Source organism: Panthera tigris, chromosome B3 (assembly GCF_018350195.1).
Source record: "Panthera tigris isolate Pti1 chromosome B3, P.tigris_Pti1_mat1.1, whole genome shotgun sequence".
Lineage (NCBI taxonomy): Eukaryota > Metazoa > Chordata > Mammalia > Carnivora > Felidae > Panthera > Panthera tigris.
This window is the reverse complement of record NC_056665.1, coordinates 47613691-47639954: the sequence shown is the minus strand read 5'-3', so window position 1 is coordinate 47639954 and position 26264 is coordinate 47613691. Positions and strand designations below refer to the sequence as shown.

The following is a 26264-nucleotide window of genomic DNA, read 5'->3' as shown; positions in this document are numbered from 1 at the left end:
TCTCTCTCTGTCTCAAAAATAAATAAACGTTAAAAAAAAATTTAAAAAAAAAAGTGCACAAAGGACTTCAATAGACATTTCTGTTAAAAAGAATATACAAATGGTAGACAAGCACATGAAAAAATGCTCTATATCATTAGTCACTAGGGAAATGCAAATTAAAACCACAATGAGATACCACTTCATACCCACTAGAATAACTATAATAATAAAACAAAAACAGAAAATAACAAGTGTTGATGAGAATGTAGAAAATTGGAATTCTTATATATTGCTAGTGAGAATGTAAAATAGTGCAGTCACTCTGGAAATACTTTGGCAGTTCCTACAAAAGTTAAACATATAATTACCATATGACTCAGCAATTCCAGCCTGACGTATATATCTAAAAGAATTGAAAACAGGGACTCAAACAGATACTTGTTTGCTGATGCTGATATTCATTACATCATTATTCACAAAAGTTGAAAGGTGAAAACAATCCAACTGTCCATCAACAGATGAATGGATAAACAAATAAGGTATATATATATTATAAATGAAATACTGATACATGCTACAATATTGTTGAACTTCAAAAATATTATGCCAAGTGGAAGAACCCAGACACAAAATGCCATATAGTGCATGATCTCATTTTTATGAAATATATATAATAGGTAAATTCATAGAGACAAAAAGTAGTTTGTTGGTTCCAGAGCTAGAAGGAGGGAGAAATGGGGAGCAACTGCTCAATGGGTGCCGGGTTTTCTTTTGGCGTGATGAAATGTTTTGAAATTAGATAAAGGTGGTGGTTACACAACATTGTGAATATACTAAATGTCATTGAATTTTACACTCTAAAATCATTAATTTTATACTATGGGTTTCACTTCAACTTAAAAAAAGACATAAATTCATACATACTCATATAGAAATAGAGAAAGCAAAATGTGACAAAATGGTAACAGTTTGTGAATCTAAATAAAAGATGTATGGATGTTTGTTGAATTATTCTTTCAATTTTTATGTAGGAGTCTCTTCTCAAAATATTGGGAAAACTTATACAAAAAATAACTTCAAAATACAGAAAGCTAAAATTGACAAAATAACAAAGAGAAATTGGCAAATCCACCGAAGTGAGAGATTTTAATAAACTCACTTAATAATGATAGAGTAAGTAGATCAGAAAATTAGTAAGGATAAAGAATATTTGAGGGGCACCTGGGTGGCTCAGTCAGTTGAGAGTCTGACTCTGGATTTCGGCTCAGGTCATGATTCCATACTTATGAGCCTGAACTTCCCATTGGGCTCCATGCTGAGCCTGAAGCCTGCTTAAGATTCTCTCTCTTTCTCTCTCTCTGTGTCTCCCTCTGTCCCTCCCCCCATCTTGTGCACTCCCTCTAAAAAATATTTTAAAAATAATATTTGAACAAGTTTGATTTAATACACATATAAAAAATTGCATCCAGCATCTGCAAAAATACAACTTTTTTAATATATAAGGAGTATTTATGAAAACTGACTATGTATTAGGAGATAAAGCAAGTCTCAACAAATTTTGATGAATTAGTATCATACTGACTACATCCTGACTACAATGCTAATTATCATAAATAAATAACAAAAAAATATTTTTAAAAATCTACATTTAAAAATTTCAAAATGTTTCTAAAGTATTCATGGAATAAAGAAGAATATAGTGAAAGAAAAAATGGAACTAAATGATAATGAAAAACAGTACACATCAAAACTTGCAGTACTAGAGGAAATATATGGCCATATCTTAGAAAAAAGAAAAGCTGAAAATGAATGACATAAGCTGAAAACATTAAAACATTATATAAAGTGCAACAGAAAAAAGATATTCAAAGTGAGAAAATAATATAAATTAATGAAATAGAAAACAAATATACATAAAAGAGTATCAACAAAGGAAACACGAATAAAATTGTCAAACCTCTGGCAATATTGATCAGAAGAAAGAGAAACACAAGTGAAAGTATTATAAATTAGGGGCGCCTGGGTGGCTCAGTCGGTTAAGCGGCCGACTTCGGCTCAGGTCATGATCTCGCAGTCCGTGATTTCGAGCCCCGCGTCGGGCTCTGTGCTGACCGCTCAGAGCCTGGAGCCTGTTTCAGATTCTGTGTCTCCCTCTCTCTCTGACCCTCCCCCGTTCATGCTCTGTCTCTCTCTGTCTCAAAAATAAATAAACGTTAAAAAAAAAAGAAAGTATTATAAATTTAAGGGAAAATAACTGCAGCATAAATTAAAAACATAAGAATATTAAGAAAGTCTTTTCTTAGTAAATTTGAGTGAAGTGGAAAGTTTTTAGAAAACAGACTCAAGAAAAAAACATAAAAACATAAGTGATCTTATAACCAATACAGAAATTCATTATCTTGAATATCTTTAATCTTTTCACAGACACAGACACACACACACACACACCACCACCACCACCACACATTACACTGAATCAGGACCAAATGGTTTTACCAGCAAGTTCTACTGAGAAGAGTTAATTTCAATTTTAATCAGCTTTTCCAGAGAATACAAACAAAATAAGCACTCTTCAACTAAATTATAATAATAGAATATTTTTTATACCATATTCAAGCAAGGGTATTACAAGAAAGAAAATTTCAGATCAATCTCATTCATGAACATAGATGTGACAATCATAAAGTATTAGCAACCCAGGGGCCTTGTGGCTCTGTCAGTAGAGCATGAGATTCTTGATCTCAGGGTTGTGAGTTTGAACCCTGTGTTGGGTGTGTTGGGAGATAACTTAAAAATAAAATCTTAAAATAAGTAAATAATAAAGTATAATAAAATAAATAAATAATAATAAAGTATCTAGAATCTTTTCCCCCGCTGTGGGAACATATATAAGGGATTTTATTCTATCATCCCAAACTAGAATTTCTCTCCTCTGATTCCAAACACTTTCATTCCTTAAAATACCTTTATCAGGTAAGGTTCACTTAGACACTCAAGATGAAGAAAGGACAATCAGAAATTCACCAACTTTAGAAAGGTAGGTATTTTCAGGCAAAGGAACTGGGGCAAGAAAGAGCAGTCCCAATAAACAAATTTTTCCTAATAGCTAGAGCACCATATAGAAGAAACAGTAACAGGAAATGATAGGGAAAACGGTTTAGTAGGAAACAGACACAGTGCTTTAAACAATCTATTTTTAAGTAATAGGTTTCAAAGGCAAGTTCTTTATCCTTAAAACACAGCTATTTAAGACAGGATACAATTACAAGTACTCCACTTTCCCTGAGCTTAAATACAATGCAACAGATAAGCTTTCGTGTATTTTTATTTATTTATTTTTTTTTTTTATTTTTTTTTTTTTTAGCTTTCGTGTATTTTTAAAACTGTTTTTTCTTAGTGATTTAGAGGGACTATTTTCAAACTACTGTAAATATTTTATAAGTAATATCTGTCAGCTCCTAACCAGTTGAGTATATTCTGCTGTATACAATAAACCACCTCACATCTTTCAGCAAGAAATAAACCACCAAATTTGAATAAAGACATCACCCGAGGGGCACTTGGGTGGCTCAATCCGTTAAGCATCCGACTTCAGCTCAGGTCATGATCTCATAGTTTGTGAGTTAGCGCTCCACATCCGGCTCTGTGCTGACAGCTCAGAGTCTGGAGCCTGCTTCGTATTCTGTCTCCCTCTCTCTCTGCCCCTCTTCCATTCATGCTCTGTCTCTGTCTCTGTCTCTCTCTCTCTCAAAAATAAACTTAACAAAAATTTAAAAAAAAAAAAAAGACATCACCCAATGAATTAGGACACAATTAAAGTTTGCTTTAAATATTTCTTTGAGGGAGAGGACACCACAGAGCTACTCAAATAAGGGAAACATTTTTACAGTCTTGAGGTCTTTTATTTTTTTACATTTATCATGCTGTGAATTCATATGGGTTCCAGCAGCTCAGGCTCCTTTCCATTGGTTCTCACAAAGTGTGCTTCTTGGGCGGGGCAGCCTAGCACTTCAGTGGAACCTCAGTACCTTTCTCCTTGGCGTCCTTCTTTTTTTTTATCATTTTCCTTCACACCCTTCAGGAAGCTATCACGACTCTTTGAGTGCTTAATATGCTCAATACATACGTTAATTTTCTTAGCAAGAATCTGGCCTTTAGCTTGTTTACAACGATGCCAACAGCATGCTGGGTAACACTGTAGACTCTTCCAGTTTTGCCATGGTAACATTTGTGGAGCATTCCTTTTTGAACAGTGCCCAATTCTTTGATGTCCACGATATCACCTTTCTTATAGATTCGCATGGATGTGGCCAAAGGAACAACTCCATGTTTTCTAAAAGGCCTAGAGAACATATAGCGAATACCTCTCCTCTTTCCCTTTGTGTTGGTCATTTTGGCAAATTACTGGAAGTTGGTGGTTCCCGCGGAAAGACAGAATTTTTTTTTTTACATTTATTTATTTTTAAGAGACAGAGACAGAGCACAAGTGGGAGAGGGGCAAAGAGAGAAGGAGACACAGAATCTGAAACAGGCTCCAAGCTCTCAGCCGTCAGCACAGAGCCCGATGCAGGGGTCAAACCCACAAACCGTGAGATCATGACCTGAGCTGAAGTCTGACGTCCAACCAACTGAGCCACCCAGGCGCCCCAGAATCTCTCTTTTTTTTTTTAAGAGCAAATCATCACAAATAAGTCAGCTCTCCAGTCAAACAGCCTTGATTTGTAGTTGTTTGCTGATTTCCATGGTGTAAATACTACAATCTTGGCTAATTTCAAGCTGCCAGAAAGACTTCACTAAATTCAAAACTGGGGGGAGATGTTAGCAATTTTCACAAATTGCTATGAGCTGGCTCCTGTATACCATTTACATGACTCACATACCAAGACATTGAACACCAATGGATAAAAATAATCAGGCTGGAATAATTTGCTATCCAAAATTTTTAAATGACATTGAATCCCTACCTCATACTACAAACAAAAATCAATTCCAGATGGATTATGGACTTAAATATGAAATGCAAACTTTAACATTTTTAGAATATAGGAGAGTATCCTTCTGAACTTGGAGTCAGAAATTATTTCTATAAGACATAAAATCACTGACAATAATGGGATTTATGTTTTATTATTAAAATTATGAAATTCTGTTCATCAAAATATACAAGCAAGAGAGTAGAAAAACTCACTACTGAGTGAACTGTGAAAGTTCTCATTTGTAGAAGATGATTTCCCCATACAAGTACAATTGGATACCATTGTCTTCCACTTCCCTAGGGTCCTTGCCCTAGCAACTCTTCTTATGTTTTGTAACTTAAGTCTCTCTCTCTCTCTCTCTCTCTCTCTCTCTCTCTCTCTTTCTCTACTGGCTTTTTTCCAAAACACTGCCCTATCTCTCTTCTTCACGACCAATTTTTTTGAAAGATTAATATACATTTACCTTGTCCACTTCTCAACTCTTTTTTTAAAATGTTTATTTTTGAGAGAGAGAGAGAGAGAGAGAAAACACAAGTGGGGGCAGGGGCAGAGAGAGGGAGAAAGAGAATCCGAAGCATGCTTCAGGCTCTGAGCTGTCAGCACAGAGTCCACCATGGGGCTCCAACCTGAAAACCTCGAGATCATGACCTGAGCCAAAGTTGGGGATGCTTAACCAACTCAGCTACTCAGGCACCACTCAACCCAATTCTTTAAAAAAAATTTCTTTTAATGTTTTCATTTTATTTTTGAGAGAGAGAGAGACAGATGCAAGTGGGGGGAGGGACAGAGAGAGAGGGAGACACAGAATTCAAAGCAGACTCCAGGCTTTAGGTTCTGAGCTGTCAGCAGAGAACCCAATGCGGGACTCGAACTCATGGACGGTGAGATCATGACCTGAGCAGAAGTCGGATGCCCAACCAACTGAGCCACCCAGGAGCCCCAGAATCCAATTCTTAATTACGCATTTCCTTCTCATTTCTAGTACACTCTGATTTCTTGGTTGACACAACTCTAAGGTGACTTGATATTGTGAAATTCCATGAACGCTTTTCAGTGTTCCACTAACTGGCCACTCCTCAGAAGCATTCAATAATGTTGGCTACTCCCTTCTTGAAATCAGTTCCTTCCTTTGCTTCTGCAACATTACTCATCCTTATTTCTCACTCCTTCCTCTAAATATCCTCTATAGGTCTTCCACTCTTTTTGCTTCTTCCTACCTCCTACCAAATTTAACTAGCTTTTAAAAATATATAAAAAGGAATATATAATCATTAAAACAATTCTAGAACATTTAGGAAAATATAAAGGAGAGAATTAAAACAGTAATCCTAACAGTCAAAGATTATTATTATTTTTAACATTTTGATTAGTATATATTACTAGACTTTTTCTCAGAATATACATTTATTTTCACAAAATGGTTAACTACCATACATAATTGTCCTTTTATCACTTAATATAATGTACATTCTTTCATATCAGTATAGATTAATATTGCTGCTTTAATTATCAATAGCCAATATTCATTGAGATTTTACTGAGGGTACTGTGGTAAGCTCTATATATATTTAACCTTCACACTACACCCTTATAAGATAGAAGTTATATTATTATCCTTATTTTACAGATGAAAAAACTACGGCTTTGACAATTTCAGTAAATAGTCCATGGGCTAATAGTGGAGTAGCCCTAGTAAGAGTTACCCAAGATTTGAAACCAAGCTGTGTTTAACTTCAGAGTTGGAACTCTTTTCATTATCTATAGTGTTTTATAAGTCAGAGTAATTTCATTTGTAAGTAATGGAACTCCGAAAAAGGGAAATTAAACAGATAAAAAGTCTTGAATTAGATAGTTTTAAAGCGACTATACCACCCAACAACGCAAAGCTTTGAGTTGGCACTTCTATGATTCTCATAGCTTTCCCTCAGAGTCATAAGATAGCTACATAGCTGCAAGCACCGCATTCTTATATCCTCACATGAAATATCTAAAGACAGGAACAAATGGGCAGGGTTTCCTCCTCATGTATGTATTTTTATCAGGATGAAAAACCTTCCCAAAAGCTCCAAGAAGAACAACGTTAGTGTCTCATTGACCAGAAATAACTCATTTGTTGACCTCTAAACCAAACACATAGATATTGGATTACCACTGTCATCACAATTCACTCCTCAGACTACGCCCACCTTCCCTGAGCATATTACCTCAATACCTAAAAAAAAAAAATGGTAATTCTGTTAACAAGAGAGAAGAGGAAAGTGATGACCATTAGGTTGGCAACAACTACGAGGTCAATAGCCATTTAAAAGTTTATGTATGTACCATGACTTAATTAAGAAATCTCATGAGTTTTGTTTTTTAATTCCAAGCAGCCTCCACACTCTGCACAGAGCCCAACGAGGGGCTGAATCCCACAGCTGTGAGATCATGATCTGAGCTGAGCCCTCCAGGTGCCCCAAGAAATCCCATGTTGAAGGATTTTTATGTTGTTACTAAGTTAATACCATTATAAAGAAAGCTGCAATGAACATATTTGTAGCTTTCTCATGCTTTTTAATTTTTCCTTAAGAGAAATTCCTAGAAGTAGAATTTTTGTATCAAAGCAAATATTCTAAGGTATATTATACATACATTACCAAATTACTCTTCAAAATATTTAAGCAAATACATGCTCTCCCAGGAGAGTATGAGAGCACCCATTTCTTCACATTCTCAAAAACATTAATTAGCTTTAAATATTTGAAAATGTAATTTGAAATTATATAACTTTTTCTTTTAAAACTTAGCTTTTATTTTTCTTAATTTTTTCAAATGTTTTTACTGATTTTTGAGACAGAGAGAGACAGAGCATGAGCAGGGGAGGGGCAGAGAGAGGGGAGACACAGAATCTGAAGCAGGCTCCAGGCTCTGAGCTGTCAGAGCCCAACGCGGGGCTCGAACTCATGGAGTGTGAGAACATGACCTGAGCTGAAGTTGGACACTCAACCGACTGAGCCACCCAGGTGCCCCAAAACTTAGTTTTTAACTACAAGAGACTCATTTTAGACCTGAAGACACCTTCAGATTGAAAGTGAGGGGATGGAGAACTATCTATCATGCTACTGGAAGTCAAAAGAAAGCTTGAGTAGCCATACTCATATCAGACAAACTAGACTTTAAATTAAAGGCTGTAACAAGATATGAAGCAGGGCATTACATAACAATTAACAGGGTCTATCCATCAGAAAGAGCTAACAATTATAAATGTCTATGCGCCGAATACAGGAGCCCCCAAATACATAAAACAATTAATCACAAACATAAGCAACCTTATTGATAAGAATGTAATAATTGCAGGGGACTTTAATACCCCACTTACAACAATGGGTAGATCATCTAGACACAGAATGAATAAATAAACAAGGGCCCTGAATGGTACATTGGATCAGATGGACTTGACAGATATATTTAGAACTCTGTATCCCAAAGCAACAGAATATACTTTCTTCTCGAGTGCACATGGAACATTCTCCAAGATACATCACATACTGGGTCACAAAACAGCCCTTCATAAGTGTACAAGAATTGAGATCATACCATGTACACTTTCAAACCGCAATGCTATGAAACTTGAAATCGACCACAGGAAAAAGTCTGGAAAACCTCCAAAAGCATGGAGGTTAAAGAACACCCGACTAAAGAATGAATGGGTCAACCAGGCAACTAGAGAAGAAACTAAAAAATATATGGAAACAAATGAAAATGAAAATACAACAATCCAAACACTTTGGGATGCAGCAAAGGCAGTCCTGAGAAGAAAATGCATTGCAATCCAGGCCTATTTCAAGAAACAAGAAAAATCCCAAATACAAAATCTAACAGCACACCTAAAGGAACTAGACACAGAACAGCAAATAAACCCCAAACCCAGCAGAACAAGAGAAATAATAAAGACCAGAGCAGAAACAAACAATATAGAATCTAAAAAACTGTAGAGCAGATCAATGAAACGAGTTGGTTTTTTGAAAAAATAAACAAAATTGATAAACCTCCTGCCAGGCTTCTCAAAAAGAAAAGGGAGATGACCCAAATAGATAAAATCATGAGTGGAAATGGAATTATTACAACCAATCCCTCAGAGATACAAGCAATTATCAGGGAATACTATGAAAAATTATATGCCAACAAACTGGACAACCTGGAAGAAATGGATAAATTCCTAAGCACCCACCCACTTCCAAAACTGAAACAGGAAGAAATAGAAAACTTGAACAGACCCATAACCAGTGAAGAAATTGAATCAGTTATCAAAAATCTCCCAACAAATAAGAGTCCGGGACCAGATGGCTTCCCAGGGGAATTCTACCAGACATTTAAAGCAGAGATAATACCTATCTTTCTCAAGCTGTTCCAAAAAATAGAAAACTTCCAGACTCACTCTATGAAGCCAGCATTACTTTGATTCCCAAACCAGACAGACCCAGCAAAAAAAGAAAACTACAGGCCAATATCCCTGATTAATATGGATGCAAAAATTCTCAACAAGATACTAGCAAATCAAATTCAACAGCATATAAAAAGAATTATTCACCACGATCAAGTGGGATTCATTCCTGGGATGCAGGGCTGGTTAAACATTCACAAATCAATCAATGTGATACATCACATTAATAAAAGAAAAGATAAGAACCATATGATTCTGTCAATTGATGCAGAAAAAGCATTTTACAAAATTCAGCATCCTTAACAAAAACCCTCAAGAAAGTCGGGATAGAAGGAACATACTTAAACATCATAAAAGCCATTTATGAAAAGCCCACAGCTAATATCATCCTCAATGGGGGAAAAGTGAGAGCTTTTCCCCTGATCAGGAACACGACAGAGATGTCCACTCTCACCGCTGTTGTTTAACATAGTGTTGGAAGTTCTAGCATCAGCAATCAGACAACAAAAGGAAATCAAAGGCATCAAAATTGGCAAAGATGAAGTCAAGCTTTCACTTTTTGCAGATGACATGATATTATACATGGAAAATCCAATAGACTCCACCAAAAGTCTGCTAGAACTGATACATGAATTCAGCAAATTTGCAGGATACAAAATTAATGTACAGAAATCAGTTGCGTTCTTATACACTAATAATGAAGCAAAAGAAAGACAAATAAAGAAACTGATCCCATTCACAATTGCACCAAGAAGCATAAAATACCTAGGAATAAACCTAACCAAAGATGTAAAAGATCTGTATGCTGAAAACTATAGAAAGCTTATGAAGGAAATTGAAGAAGATACAAAGAAATGGAAAAACATTCTGTGCTCATGGATTGGAAGAATAAATATTGTTAGAATGTCAATACTACCCAAAGCAATCTACACATTCAATGCAATCCCAATCAAAATTGTACCAGCATTCTTCTTGAAGCCACAACAAGCAATCCGAAAATTTATAGGAACCACAAAATACCCCGAATAGCCAAAGTATATTGAAGAAGAAGACCAAAGCGGGAGGCATCACAATTCCAGACTTTAGCCTCTACCTCAAAGCTGTAATCATCAAGACAGCATGCTATTGGCACAAAAACAGACACACAGACCAATGGAATAAAATAGAGACTCCAGAATTGGACCCACAAAAGTATGGCCAACTAATCTTTGACACAGCAGGAAAGAATATCCAATGGGAAAAAGACAGTCTCTTTAACGAATGGTGCTGGGAGAACTGGACAGCAACATGCAAAAGAATGAAACTAGACCACTTTCTTACACCATTCACAAAAATAAACTCAGAATGGATAAAGGACCTGAATGTGAGACAGGAAACCATCCAAACCCTAGAGGAGAAAGCAGGAAAAAACTACTCTGACCTCAGCCACAGCAATTTCTTACTTGACACATCTTCAAATGCAAGGGAATTAAAAGCAAATATGAACTATTGAGACCTTATGAAGATAAAAAGCTTCTGCACAGCAAAGGAAAACAATCAACAAAACTAAAAGGCAACCAATGGAATGGGAAAAGATATTTGCAAATGACATTCGGACAAAGGGCTAGTATACAAAATCTATAAAGAGCTCACCAAACTCCACACCCGAAAAACAAATAATCCAGTGAAGAAATGGGCAGAAAACATGAATAGACACTTCTCTAAAGAAGATATCTAGATGGCCAACAGGCACATGAATAGATGCTCAACATCGCTCCTCATCAGAGAAATACAAAACAAACCTCACGCCACTCAGAGTGGCTAAAATGAACAAATCAGGAGACTATAGATGCTGGAGAGGATGTGGAGAAACGGGAACCCTCTTGCACTGTTGGTGGGAATGCAAACTGGTACAGCCGCTCTAGAAAACAGTGTGGAGGTTTCTCAAAAAATTAAAAATAGATCTACCCTATGACCCAGCAGTAGCACCGCTAGGAATACCCAAGGGATACAGGAATGCTGATGCATAGGAGCACTTGAAACCCAATGTTTATAGCAGCATTTTCAACTATAGCCAAATTATGGAAAGAGCCTAAATGTCCATCAACTGATGAATGGATAAAGAAATTGTGGTTTATATACATAATGGAATACTACTTGGCAATGAGAAAGAATGAAATATGGCCTTTTGTAGCAACATGGATGAAACTGGAGAGTGTGATGCTAAGTGAAATAAGTCTTACAGAGAAAGACACATACCATATGTTTCACTCTTATGTGGATCTTGAGAAACTTAACAGAAGACTATGGGGGAGGGGAAGGGAAAAAAAAAGTTAGAGAGGGAAGAAGCTAAACCATAAGAGACTCTTAAAAACTGAGAATAAACTAAGAGTTGATGGAAGTGGGAGGGAGGGGAAAGTGGGTGATGGGCACTGAGGAGAGCACCTGTTGGGATGAGCACTGGGTGTTGTATGGAAACCAATTTGACAATAAATTTCAGAAAAAGAAAAAAAAAACTATTAGAAATCTAGATATTAACAACTGGTGATATTTTTCCCATGCTTGTGAAGACAGTCTTTTTATGAAATTAATAACCTGATTTTGAGGTTTTATTTGCATTCCTATAGAGGCATTAAAATACATACAAACCATAAAAAAAACCAATTGTCTTCCATAGCCCTTATCAATACTAGAGATGATAACATCTATATCTGTTGCATAAGAGTAAAACTGGAATCCCATTGTTTTAATTTGTGTTTTTCATTTGTGAATGAAAACGGGTATCTTCTAATTACAGAGTACTCAATCAAAAAAATAAATAAAATAAAATTAGTTTTTAAGTTACAAAAGCAAAAGTTGCTTTTTGACAAACCTTAACAGTCCACATATGTAAAAAGTAAACATTCTTCCCACCACACCCCCCAATTGCCACCATCTCATTCCCCAGTTGTAATCACTGTCAATAATTTTTTACCTCCACAATTGCAGGGACTCTATCAACTTTATTCTTTGCTGGATCTCTAGTTAATGGCCCAGTTCCTGGTATATACTGCATGTTTATTTTTTTAAATGTCATCATACCTGCCATTTTTTTCTGAAACTTGACCTTTCAACCTTACAAATATTGTAAGTGGCTATCAATTCTTTGTACATAAACAGATCTGCTTCATTTTTAAAAAATATATGAATCGTATTCCATTGTATGGACGTATCATAATTTATGAAACCCTTAGTTAAATTATACCTGTCCCAATTTTTCGCTATTATAAGGCCACTGAAATGAGTATCCTTGGAAGTACATTTTTGTTTTGTAGTGCAAATATTTCTGAGGGATAAGGTCCTGTAACAGATTCAAGGTCAAAAAGTACGTGCCAAATTGCTTTCCAAAAGACTGCACCAATTTACAATATGTGAGTGTTTTCCTATTCTCAAGCCAGCACTTGGTATCTTAAATATTTTTACCTTTTTCTACACTGAAATGTTAAGATTATATCTTATTATTTGAATTTTAGTTATAACCTCTTAGCCAGTGGTTTAACAATTTCTTACATTCATTTTCATCCTATCTGTAAATTGCCCCTTTAAATCCTTTACCTATTTTCCTATTTTAAAAAAATCTTTTTCTTATTTATCTTAAGGAATTGTATATATTATGGATAGTTACCTTTTTCTGCTATATATTTGGAAATATTTTGTCCCCAATTTGTTTTTTTAAATATTGTCTTTGGTATCTTTATCACACATAAATTTCAAATTCAAACCTTCTTTGGTAGAGTATCATGGTGACTTAACTGTTGCAGCTTCATAACCTAATATTTTGCAATCTAATATTGCAAGAAACCTCTTCAATACCAATTTAAAAATGTCTTCACTTTTTGCATTTGCTTTTTGCAATTTAATTCACCAAGTTTTCCTAAAAATTGCTCCTCTTCTTTTTCAAAATTTTGTGAATGAACTACCATGTCAAATCACCCAATTAAAATACTTTTTATTCTTTCCTCTCTCTCCACAAGAGGCTACCTTTTCAAAATTTCTCAAATATTTCTTCTCTTCGTTTTTCCCACAGTTATGGCTTCAGGCCTTATTACTTCTGTACTAAATTACTGCAACACCTTCTTCACAATCTCCCAATCTCCAGTCTCACCCTCATCCAATCCATTCTCTACACTGTGATCACAAATACTTTTCTTGAAGGGTTCCTTGCTGCTGGCTGACTCTGTCGGTAGAGCATGCGACTCTTTTTTTTTTTTTTTTTTTAATCTTGATGGAGAAAGAGGGTGAGTGGGAGAGGGACAGAGAGAAAGAGAGAGAGAGACAGAGACAGAGACAGAGAATCACACGCAGGCTCTGCACCATCAGAGCAGAGCCCAACACAGGGCTCAAACCCACAAAACACTGAGATCATGACCTGAGCTGAAACCAAGAGTCAGATGCTTGACTGAGCCACACAGGCACCCAGAGCATGTGACTCTTAATCTTGGGGTTGTAAGTTTGAGGCCCACGTTGGGTGTAGAGATTACTTAAAAAATAAAATCTTTATTAAAAAAAAAGAAATGCTTTTATTAAAAGAAAACCTGATTATGTGATTACATATTTGAAATTCTTCAGAGTTTAGACCTTTTACTTTATCATGGAAATGTCTGCCTATTTCTTTGGCCTCCTCTCTGCTCACCTTCTCTGTAATTTCTTGCTAATTCTCTTCTCAGTTCCTATGAATCTCCCTTCTATCTAGAATATCTTCCTTTGCTTTTTCATCTAGTCACTTATTACTCCCCTAAAAACTCAACTCAAGATTCACCTTCCCCAGAAATATCCATTTGTGATGCCACAGCATCTAGTGCATAAGTCTGTCAAAGCACCTATCAAACCATTCTGTATATGAATGTTCACAATAGTTTTACTCATGATAATACAAAACAACCTAAATGTCCATCGATAACAAAATTAGTAAATAAGTTATCGTTTATTCATGCATGAGAATGCTAAACATCTATAAGTAAAAAACAAACTGCTGATACATGGACAACACGGATGAATCTTACAGATAAAATATTGAGTAACACAGACACAAAAAAGTACATAGTGTACCATCCCACCAGCTACACTGGAAAACCTAATGAATCACAAGGCGTTAGGCCAAGTACATAGAAGGACCGTATCTCTGACGTAGGGAATAATTAGCTATAAATTAAGCACTACTTCAATTTGCCCAACAAATCTTAAAATCAAGATTAGAAAGGACCAAATTATTTCATAGTTACTTAGCTGTGTGCAAGGACAAAACTTATGAATATTGCTAGGACTATAAGAAATATCCAGCATCTACTTACAGTAACATTCACGATGTTCAGACTCCAATCAAAACTTGTCAGACATGAAATACAGCAAGGGGAAAAAAAAATAGCCCTTAACAATGAGAAAATTCAATCAATCAAAACCAACCCAGAACTGACAGAGATGAAATAATTAATAGATAAAGACATGAAAACTGTATGCCACACATTTAATATTCAGTAAATACATGGAAGATATGAAAAAGACCCACTAAAACTCTTAGAAATGAAAACTACAATAGATGAAATGAAAAATATACTAGGTAGTATTAACAGCATATTTGAAATTACAGAAGAAAAAATTAGTGAACTTGAAGCTATAGCAAAGGAAACTACCCAAAACTAAACATAAAAAGGTAATTTTAGCAATGGAAACAAATGCAAAAATAAACTATTGGGCTTTAATCAAAATAAAAAGCTTCTGTACAGTGAAGGAAAAAATCAACAAAACTAAAAGACAGCCTACAGAATGGGAGAAGATATTTGTAAATGACATATCTGATAAAGGTTTAGTATCCAAAATATATAAAGAACTTATAAAACTCAACATCCAAAAAACAAATACTCCAAGTTAAATATGGGCAGGAGACATGAATAAACACTTTTCCAAAGAAGACATACATATGGCTAATAGACACATGAAAATATGCTCACTCATCATCAGGGAAATACAAATCAAAACTACAGTCAGGTATCACCTCATATCTGTCAGAACGGCTAAAATTAACAACACAGGAAACAACAGGTGTTGGTGAGGATGCAGAGAAAAGGGAACCCTCTTACACTGTTGGTGGGAATGCAAACTGCTGCAGCCGCTCTGGAAAATAGTATGGAGGTTCCTCAAAAATTTAAAAATAGAACTATCCTACCAATCCTACCACCCAGCAATTGCACTACACTAGGTTATTTACCCAAAGGATACAAAAATACTTATTGGAAGGGATGCATGCCCCCTGATGTTTATAGCAGCACTATTAACAATAGCCAAATTATGGAAAGAATCCAATGTCCATTGACTGATGAATGGACAAAGAAGATGTGGTACTGTGAATATTACTCAGCCACCAAAAAGAATGAAATTCTTGCCATTTGCAATGATGTAGATGGACTTGGAGACTATTTATGCTAAGCAAAATAAATGAATCATAAAAAGACAAATACCATAAGAAAAACAAAACAAATGAACATGGTGGGGAAGAGGCAAACCAAGAAATAGACTCTTAACTATAGTAAACAAACTGATGATGGGTATTAAGGAGGGCACTTGTTGTGATGAGCACCAGGTGTTCTATGAATCACTTAATTTCATACCTGAAACTAACATTGCACTGTATGTTAATTAGATGGAATTTAAATAAAAAGTTGGAGGAAAAATAATCATTTTAACAATTAGTAGAGCAAAAGGGACCTATAGGATAACTTCAAAGGCCTAATACATGTGAAATTTGAATCCTTACAAGAAAGAGAAGGTCACAGAAAAATATTTGAAGAAATAAAAGTCTAAAATATTTCAAAACTGATGAAAGTTATACACCCAAATATTAAGGAACCTTAACAAATCCCAATATAAGAAACAAGAAAAAATTATACCAAGGCACAGAGTAATCAAATTGCTCAAAAGCAGTGAAAAGGAGAATATATAAAAAGTAGGAGGGGAAAAAAAGACACATTATGTGGAAAGGAACATAGACAAGGATTAACAGCAGGTTTCTTTTCAGACACAATGCAACAGAAAAGACAGTGATGCAACAATATTAAAATAGTAAAAGGAAAAAGTATCAACAACTAATTCTATACCTAACAAAAATATCTTTGAAAAACAAAGGCTAAATACAGACTTTTCGAACATACAAAAGCTGAAAATCTTCCTCATAAGTAGACCCTTGCTATGTAAGAAATGTTAGACATCCTTAAGACAGAAGAAAATGACACCAGATGGACACAAGCAACATAGAGCAATGGAAACCCTAACTCCTTAAACAAATACATAAAAATTTAATCTATAAATCTCTTTGAAAGATAACAGTTCAAATAAAAAATAATAACAATGTATTGTGGGGCTTATATGTAAAAATATGACAACATGAATATTATATAAGGCATATAAGACATATAAGGCATTTTATATATATATAACCTCTTTTTTTCTTTTTTTTTCTTCCCCTCCCTCATGGGTTTCTGTTAAGTTTCTCAGGATCCACATAAGAGTGAAACCATATGGTATCTGTCTTTCTCTGTATGGCTTATTTCACTTAGCATCACACTCTCCAGTTCCATCCACGTTGCTACAAAGGGCCATTATTTCATTCTTTCTCATTGCCACGTAGTACTCCATTGTGTATAAAAACCACAATTTCTTTATCCATTCATCAGTTGATGGACATTTAGGCTCTTTCCATAATTTGCCTATTGTTGAGAGTGCTGCTATAAACATTGGGGTACAAGTGCCCCTATGCATCAGCACTCCTGTATCCCTTGGGTAAATTCCTAGCAGTGCTATTGCTGGGTCATAGGGTAGGTCTATTTTTAATATTTTGAGGAACCTCCACCCTATTTTCCAGAGCGGCAGCGCCAGTATGCAATCCCACCTGCAGTGCAAGAGGGTTCCCGTTTCTCCACATCCTCTCCAGCATCTATAGTCTCCTGATTTGTTCATTTTAGCCACTCTGAGTGGCGTGAGGTTTGTTTTGTATTTCCCTGATGAGGGATTTTGCACTGAATGAAAGTGAAAACAAGCAATTAAAACTTTGTGATATTTATTAAAGCAGGACATAAGGGGGAATTTACACTTTAATACCTCTATTAGAAGAAAGATCTTGGGGCATATGGGTGGCTCAATCGATTGAGTGTCCAACTCTTGATTTTGGCTCAGGTCATGATTCCAGGGTCATGGGATCTAGCCATATTGGGCTCTGTGCTGAGTGTGGAGCCTGCTTGAGATTCTCTCCCCCCTCTCTCCCTCTGCCCCTCTTCTCTGCTCATGCTCTCTCTCTCTCTCTCTCTCTAAAATAAAATAAAAAAGAAGATCTCAAATCAATGACTTCAGTTCTACCTTAAGAAACTAGAAAAAAAGGGCAAATTAAACCCAAAAGAAACAAAAGAAAAGAAATAATAAGGATCAGAGAAAATAAATCAAAGAAATAAAAAAACAAAAATCATGAACAAAGTCAGTGAAACTAACAGCTATTTGCTTTGAAGAGATTAACAAAATTAAAAAATTTCTACACTGATCAGGAAAAAAGAGAGAAGATGCAAATGACCAATATCAGGAATAAGAGAGGTGACACTAGTATAGATTCTATAGATGTTAAAAGGATAATAAAGGAATATTATGAATAACTTTGAATCAATAAATTTGATAGTTTAGAGAAATGGACAATTTAGGAATACTATGAATAACGGTGAATCAATAAATTTGAAATTTAGTGAAAAACACAAACTACCAAAGCTCACAAGAATAAAGAGATAACTTAATATATAAATATATACTAAAAAATTGTATTTGGAGATAAATCCTTCCCACAAAGGAAACTCCAAATCCAAATGGATTTACTAGTGAATTCTACTAAGCATTTAGGGAATAAATAATTCTAATTCAATACAAAGTCTTCCCAAAAAAGTTGAAGAGGAAAACTTTTCAACTTATTCTATGAATCCCACCAAACAAAGGCATTATGAGTGAATGAATACATACATACATACATACATACTGCAAACCAATATCCCTTATAAACACAGATACAAAATTCTATACAAAACTGGGCAAATCAACTCCAACAATATATAAAAAGGATAAAAGATCATGACCAAGTTCAGTTTATCCCAGAAATGCAAGGTTGTTTCACATTTGAAAATCAATTGATAGAATTCACCATATGAACACAAACTTAAAAAGAAAACCATAATACCATTTCAATAGATACAGACAATGCCTTTGGAAACATCCAACATACATTCTTGATTAAAAAAAAAAAGCTCTCAGCAAATTAGGAATAAAAAAGACCTCCCTTGACCTTATAAAGGGATATCTACAAAAAATCTATAACCAGCATCACACTTAAAGGTTAAAAAGGGGAGGGGAGGGGCATGTGCCTAAGTGGTTCAGTTGATTAAGTGTCCAATTCTTGATTTTAGTTCAGGTCATGATCTGATGGTTTGTGGGTTCGAGCCCTATATTGGGATCCACATTGACAGCTCAGGACCTACTTGGGATTCTCTCTCTTTCCCTCTCTTCTTCTCCCTCACTTGTGCTGTCGCTCTCCCTCTGAGAACAAGTAAATAAACTTAAAAAATAAATAAATAACATAATGTTTTCCCCTGAGATTGGGAACAAGAGAAGGACGTCTTCTCTCACTATCTCTATTAAACATTTTACTGGAGGTTTTAGCCAATGCAATAAGGCAAGAAGAAAACATGAATGGTATCCAGATTGGAAAGGAACAATTAAAATTGTAATTATTTGCAGACATGATTGTCTATGTAGAAAACCCTAAAGAATCTACAAAAAAACCCTACTAAAACTAACAGGTGGGTTTATGAGTTTAGCAAACTTGCAGGATACAAGATTAATATGTAAAAATAAGTTGTATTTCTATATGCTAGTAAATGAACAAGTGGAAATAAAAATATTAAAATAATATTTATAATAGCGTCAAAAACATGAAACATTTTATGAATAAATCTGACAAAAGATATGGGAGATTTGTACACTAGCAACTCTAAAACACTGCTGAGACTAATTGAAGGAATTCTGAATAAATGAAGATTTATACTTTGTGCTTCAGAAGAGTCAATGTTGTGAAAATGGCCAATTCCTTCCAATTTGAGCTACAGAGTCCATGAAACCTCAGTAGGTTCTTTTTTTTTTTTTTTTTTTTAGAAATTTGAAGGCTAATTATAAAATTTATATAGCAGAGGAAAGGGCTTACAATAACCAAAACTATTTTGAAAAAGAACAAGTTTGGAGAGTCAATATTCCCTAATTTCAACACATTATTTGGAATCAATACAGTGTGGTATTGGAGTAAAGATGACAAGGAAATATTGCAACAGAATACAGTCTAGTAAAAGAGCCATACATACAAATATGGAATAACTGATTTTTTACAAAGGGCAAAGACAATTCAGTAGAAAAAAGATACTGTTTTGTTTTCAACAAATGATGCTAGGACATGAGAGAAAAAAACTATTACAGAGAACTTCCCAGGGCATATAACACTTGGCAGATTCAGCTACATAAAAATTTAGAACTTGGGTATAAAAAAGATAACCTAAACTAAAAGATAAAATAACAGATCTTCGAAGAAAAGATATATTTATGGTACAAACAAACCAAGGGTTAAATTATATAATCTATCAGGAGTTCCTACAAATTAGAAAGTAAAAAACAAAGAACAGGCAATTCACACAATATGAAATATGGTGAATAAACCTTTAAGTTGTTCAACTGAGGCTCCTTAGTTTGATGTATTTCCACTTCATTTTTGTGTTGTTTGTCATAAAATCACTGTCAAGACTTACGTCAAGGAGCTTCTTTCCTATTTTTGTTCCAGGAGTTTTTTGGTTTCCAGTCTTACATTTAAGTCTTTAATCTATTTCAACTTAATTTTTGTGAATGGTGTAAGATAAGGGTCTGGTTTCATTCTTTAGCATGTGAATATCTAGTTTCCCAGTACCATTTATTAAAGAGATTCTTGTCTCCATTGAGTATTGTTCACTGTTTTATCAAGTATTAGTTGGCCACATATGAACAGGTTTATTTCTGGGCTTTTGATTCTATTCCAGTGGTCTCTTATCATACCAGTACCATACTGTCTTGATTACTATAGCTTTGTAGTATAGTTTGAAATCAGGAAGTGTGATGCCTCAAGCTTTGTTCTCTGAAGATTGCTCTAGCCACTCAAGGTATTTTGTGATTCCATATGAATTTTGTAATATTATTCAGTCATAAAAAAGAAGGAAATCTTACCACTTACAGCAACATGGATGAAACTTGAGGGCATTATGCTAGGTGAAATAAATCAAACAGAAAATGACAAATACTATATGATCTCTTATAAGTGGAATCTTAAAAAACCAAGGGACAGAGAATGAGTGAAGGTATTGAAGATCAATAAATTCTGGGGATGTACAGCATGATGACTATAGTTAACAATAGTTCACTGCATATTTGAAAGTTTCGAAGAGAGTAGATTTTTAAAGTTCTTATCACAAAATAACTGTAACTTTATGAGGTCTCAGATGTGTTATTGTGTTATACTATATATGTACATAAAATCACTATGTACGTATATAAAATCACTTTGTACTATATACGTACATAAAATCACTATGTTGTACATCTTAAACTTACACAATGTTATGTATCAATTATATCCCAATAAAGCTGGAAAAAAATAAACAAAAAGTTGTTCAACATCATTAATGATTAAAGGAACAAATCATTTCCCCACAGTCTTATTTTTTTTATTTGTTTAATTATTTATTTTTGAGAGACAGAGTGTGAGCAGGGTAGGGCAGAGAGAGAGGGAGACACAGATCCAAAGCAGGCTCCAGGCTCCAAGCTGTCAGCACAGGGCCTGATGCAGGGCTCAAACCTAAAAACTGTGAGATCATGATGTAAGCTGAAGTCAGATGCTTAACCCACTGAGCCACCCAGGTGCCCCTTTCCCCACAATCTTATTATTGAACCTATAAAAGCTTGACAAGAGTCCCCCAAATCCAGACCAGTTCTCCAGTGTGCTCTTGGAAATAGGGTGTCCCTTCTCTAGGCACAGAAAGGAAATCAAAACATGATACAACTTATTCTGCTTAGTCTGTCTATGTGACCTTGAGAAAAGCATATCAGAGTTGAGCACTGGGTTTCCATATTCAACTCTGGCCAATAAGAGGTAAACAAGATACTCCCTCAGTCCTTGCCAACTCTAATGTATCATCCTTAGACTGGTTTAAAGGCATATTTTCTCGTAACTCAAGGGAAGATAACTCATCTTTCTGGAGGGGCCACTCAGTGACAAGCGCTATGCCATAGACCTTGCATTAACTATTTCATTTCATTTCTACCACAACACTGCAAGGATTTTATAAATCAGAAAATTAAAGCTCAGAGAACCTAAATAAAACTATACGTCAGTATTCACGTTCTTTCCACAGCACTGTAAAGAATCAGTAATTTTTTCTCCGGTCATATGCAAGTCAGAATATGATAAAGGCTCTGAAGAATATCCAAATGGTTAAAATTACAATAATTAGTGGAAGTTCCACATGAAATGCTGAGAACAACTTTAATGTTGCATATTTCTGTGATAGGCCCTGATATTTATGGTATCATGCTTTACAGTTTTAAAGTGAAAACAAAACAAAAAACCAAACAACAGCAAAAACCCACTAGTCTTGGAGACAGACCTAATCTCAAATCTCAGCTCTGCTGCTTATCAGTGGTGTAGTCCTGATGAAAAACCTGATTCACTGTGCTAAACCCTGACTCCACAGTGTTCGCATTGTGTGCTATATATAATGCCATCATTTGATTTGTTTTGTGAGCTAGTGGAGGACAATTACTTTGTGTCACCGACAATATCCAAAAAGTTACTTGTATATAAGAGTTTTACCATACATATTTATTAGATGATTATCTTATTATAAACAAAAACAAGAAAGCTTGGCAATACCAAGAGTTGGCAATATATATATCATATATATATCATATATATGTATATATAGACATATATATACACACACACACATATATATGTCTACATATATATATATATATATATAGAGAGAGAGAGAGAGAGAGAGAGGGAGGGAGACAAATTTGTGAGTAATAAAAGGAGTGCTATAAAGAATAAGACTCAAACGTTCCCCCCTCCACACCCTACTCCATGCTTCCTCCACCCATACTTTGTTCCCTTGATTTTCTTTGAATCCTCTGAATTGAAACTACTTAAGAACAAGGACCACGTTTTATTCATCCTTGAATTCTTAGAAATAGACTAGTATAAAGCTCAATAGATGACTGTTGAAGTGAACTGAATGGTAATTTTGAGAAGGAAGAGATCATTGCAGGCAGAACATTCATCTCAAGAGGTAAAGTTACAGTTTTAACTTATGTTCAGTTGCAATTCCTCTATAAGTAAGGAAATTCTATACCAGAGATTGAAAAAGCACATCATAAAATATGGCTCAGTCCATCTGAGTCCTGTTTCAATTTTAGCACAGAATGTGTTGAACTTCAGCATTCCTGAATCACACCTTTCTAATGCAAATACATCAAACTTTCAATTATTTGAGGGGGATTATCAAATTTGTAGATTAGCAAGGCTTTTTGCTTCTTCTACTCCCTCTAGCTACATAGTCCTTTGGGCGCCTTCTTTCCTTGTGCATGAATGGCAGTGGGATTAACTCATTATGAATAAAGGAAACATCTGTGGTGCTTAAATGGTGGTAAGGAATGCATAGAAATCCAATACCACCTGTATGTAGTTCTATTACTGGTCACAAATTGTATTGAAAAAAAAAAGCTGTCACAGTATTCAAATTTCAAAGGATATTGCTTGAAGTAGTTCATCAGAGAACATTTTTCTCATATCAACTAAAGAACTAACTAAATGAAGCGTTTTATTTACAATAATAAAAATGTTATATTGATTCAAATCACTGGCAGTGTCTACAGACACATAATAGAAAGTGGATGCCAAAATCCCTGAAAGATTTGGTCAGTCAGGCTCATCTCAGCTTGTCTATGCTTTTCATTTAGTGGCAGGAAGTCTATCAGTCCCTATCTCTTAATGGTCAATTAATTTAATGTTTTGGTTCTATTCAAAAACTTTGCTTTGATCCAATTGTAATCATCTCCTAAAAGTAAGAAAAAGCGATACAGCTTATAAATTATGAGCATTTTAAAACCTGGTATGTAATTTATTCTTTATTTTTCTACTTATACTTTTCTATTACTATTAATACTTCACATAGGTATAAATATAAGCTTATATGCTCACAAACACACACAACTCCCAGCTGAATGTCAGCACCTTAGGAAAGGGAAAAAAGAGATTTGTACAGGGGAACCAACGTGGAAAGCTTTAATGTGTGTATGTCATCTGGTGACTATACATATTTACATAAATATGAAAAACAACATGAATGGAGAAAGGAAGAGAAAAAAGTTAAAGTGACTGAATGGTAGGCTTCAGAACTACCATGTATAGCTACATGGACTGTCCACTGCACTGTCTCAAGGACAGCAGTCACTCTGACTACAGGTGAATGGTGCCCCCTGGAGTTGTGCAATATAGTAGTCTTGGTGGACTTTCTCTCCTTTGGGATTTAAATATTCTGGTTTATAGTAAGGACTAGACTGTAACTACAGCTCCAGATCACACTTCTTAATCTCCTGGCATGCTTAGAAGTAACTTATTTACTCACAAGGGGATAGAGGAAGAAGAAAGAAAAGTAGAAAGGACAGGAAAATGTATCTATGTAGAGATGATAAGGATAAAATAACAGTTACAAATGTCTGAATATTTGTTATGTACCAGGTATGGGTCATAGCACGCTGCACGTACTAACTCTTTTAATCCCTACAATCATCATAGAAGTAGGCACTATTATTATCCACATTTCACACATAAGAGAATTGAGGTCCAGACATTAAATAACTGCCCCAAGACCATGGAGCAGTTAAGTGAGGTAGAAATGGACAAGTGAGAACTGATTGACTCCTCTTTTTTACAAAATTGTGACGGTCACTTGAAAGTCAATTGGAGGCTCCTCTCATTTGAATCTTTATTTGCTCTTGCTAAAATAAATATTTTATGGGGGAAAGCAGTCCTTTAAGAAGACCCTCTGTGTGCAATCATAAGATCAGATTTAAGAATAGAGAAAAAAATTAAGTTCCAAATAAAATTCCAAAAAATTGATAATTCTCCAAAATAAGCCCCCAAATTGAAATATAGAATGCCTAGGGTTATGTTTATATTTAGCACAAGTGCTCAAGGATAAAAATTCCTAACTGATCAGTTAGTACATTGAGGAAACTCCTGGCTTTTAGAATGAATAAACAGGAATGTTAGAAGATGAGGAAACATCACAGAGGCACTGATTAAAAAAAAAAAAAAAAAGCAGAGGGAGCAGTAAATAAACATAGCAGTCACAAGAGCCTCTACCGCTAAAGGAAATGGGCGTTGGGGGTGGGGACACAGTTACTAATACATAGCACAGGAGGCCTAAAATATTTCTCAAGTGAGTCATTAGCGTTTGTATATCTAATTGATTCCTTGTTTCATAACTTCTGAATACTTGAATTTCTGCACATCCAATTTATTATGTAGAATCATATTCATGTTGAAATGACTTCAACTGTGTATGAAATTTTAATTTGAAAAACCAACTTAATGAAATTATGACTTCAAATGTAATAAGAAATTGCAATAATTATCTCTGTACATTATTTGCTCCAACTGTCCCACCCCAATGCCCCTATGTTAAATTATTTGAGCAACTGAAATATTTAAAGATGCAAAAGAAACATTTAAAGATAAAGATAAAATAGCATTTGTAAAATGATCACTATTAAAGCTCTGTCCTGCAGACTGTTCACAGATAGTCTATCCCTCAACTTGTCAAAATGACCCATTTTCTGAGCATGTTTAAGGCTTGCAGAGGTCTTCATTTACACCAGAATGTCAGGACTCTGGGAAACAATAATATTTTGAAAATGGCCTGTGATGTACATTGCTTTGTCAAATATCTAATCAGGTGGGGCAATGTGTCAAAGTCAAGAAATGTTACTTGGCTACAATGGGTAGGATACAGACGTGGCCACCCACTCACCAGCTGCAGGAAATGAATTTAAAGTAAGTTGGTCATCTGTCCCAGGATAAAAAAACAACTGCCAAATATTTTATCCCAATTTGTCAGCCCTGTTCTATTCTAGTGAATTCCATCAATCCAAGGCCAGTCCCACTGTTTATTCTCTCCAGAACAATAAGCTTAACCAATAGGTTTATTTGTTTGAGTCATCTGGTGAATTCTTTTAAATTAAGCCTTGTCTCTAGTACCGCTCGCATTTTGCTTGTATTCATGTAAGCTTCTACTGCAGCTGCTCGAGAAGAAAAGGAAAGGTGGCTCTTGTGGAGCAGTGAGAAGAGAATACATTTTTAAACTTTCCTTTCTTTCTCCTAAAATTAGCACCTAGCATATGGAATATTCAGCAGGTGGCTCAGCAGGGACAGGCTTACTGTTTTTCATACCTGCCACGGAGATGTTTGACATTTTGACTTGCAAGGGAGTAAGATTTTTGAGGCCATTACTGCATGCCTGAGAGAGAGAGAGAGAGAGAGAGAGAGAGAGAGAGAGAGTGAGAATGGCGTGTGCTCACGGGCATGCTGAGGAACATCTCATAAAGGTGTTTAAGAGGAGAGAGTGCAAGAGACAGAAGCTACTAACAAAGTTACACAATTAGGAAAAATTAAAGGCTAGAAAAGGGAGTGTATTTGCCTATGTTTCATACTATTGAAGTTGAATAACTAACTCCAATCCGACTAGTGTTAGAGAATAAGAAATTACTTT

General features: G+C 35.1%; 1 long non-coding RNA gene and 1 pseudogene across 1 annotated transcript in view; both read right to left on the bottom strand.

Moving 5' to 3' along the window:
* Window positions 1-26264, bottom strand: part of LOC107179853 — a 119145-nt gene that overhangs the window by 69743 nt on the left and 23138 nt on the right. The gene's annotated exons all lie outside the window — the stretch shown is intronic.
* LOC122239222 lies at window positions 3914-4377 on the bottom strand (annotated as a pseudogene).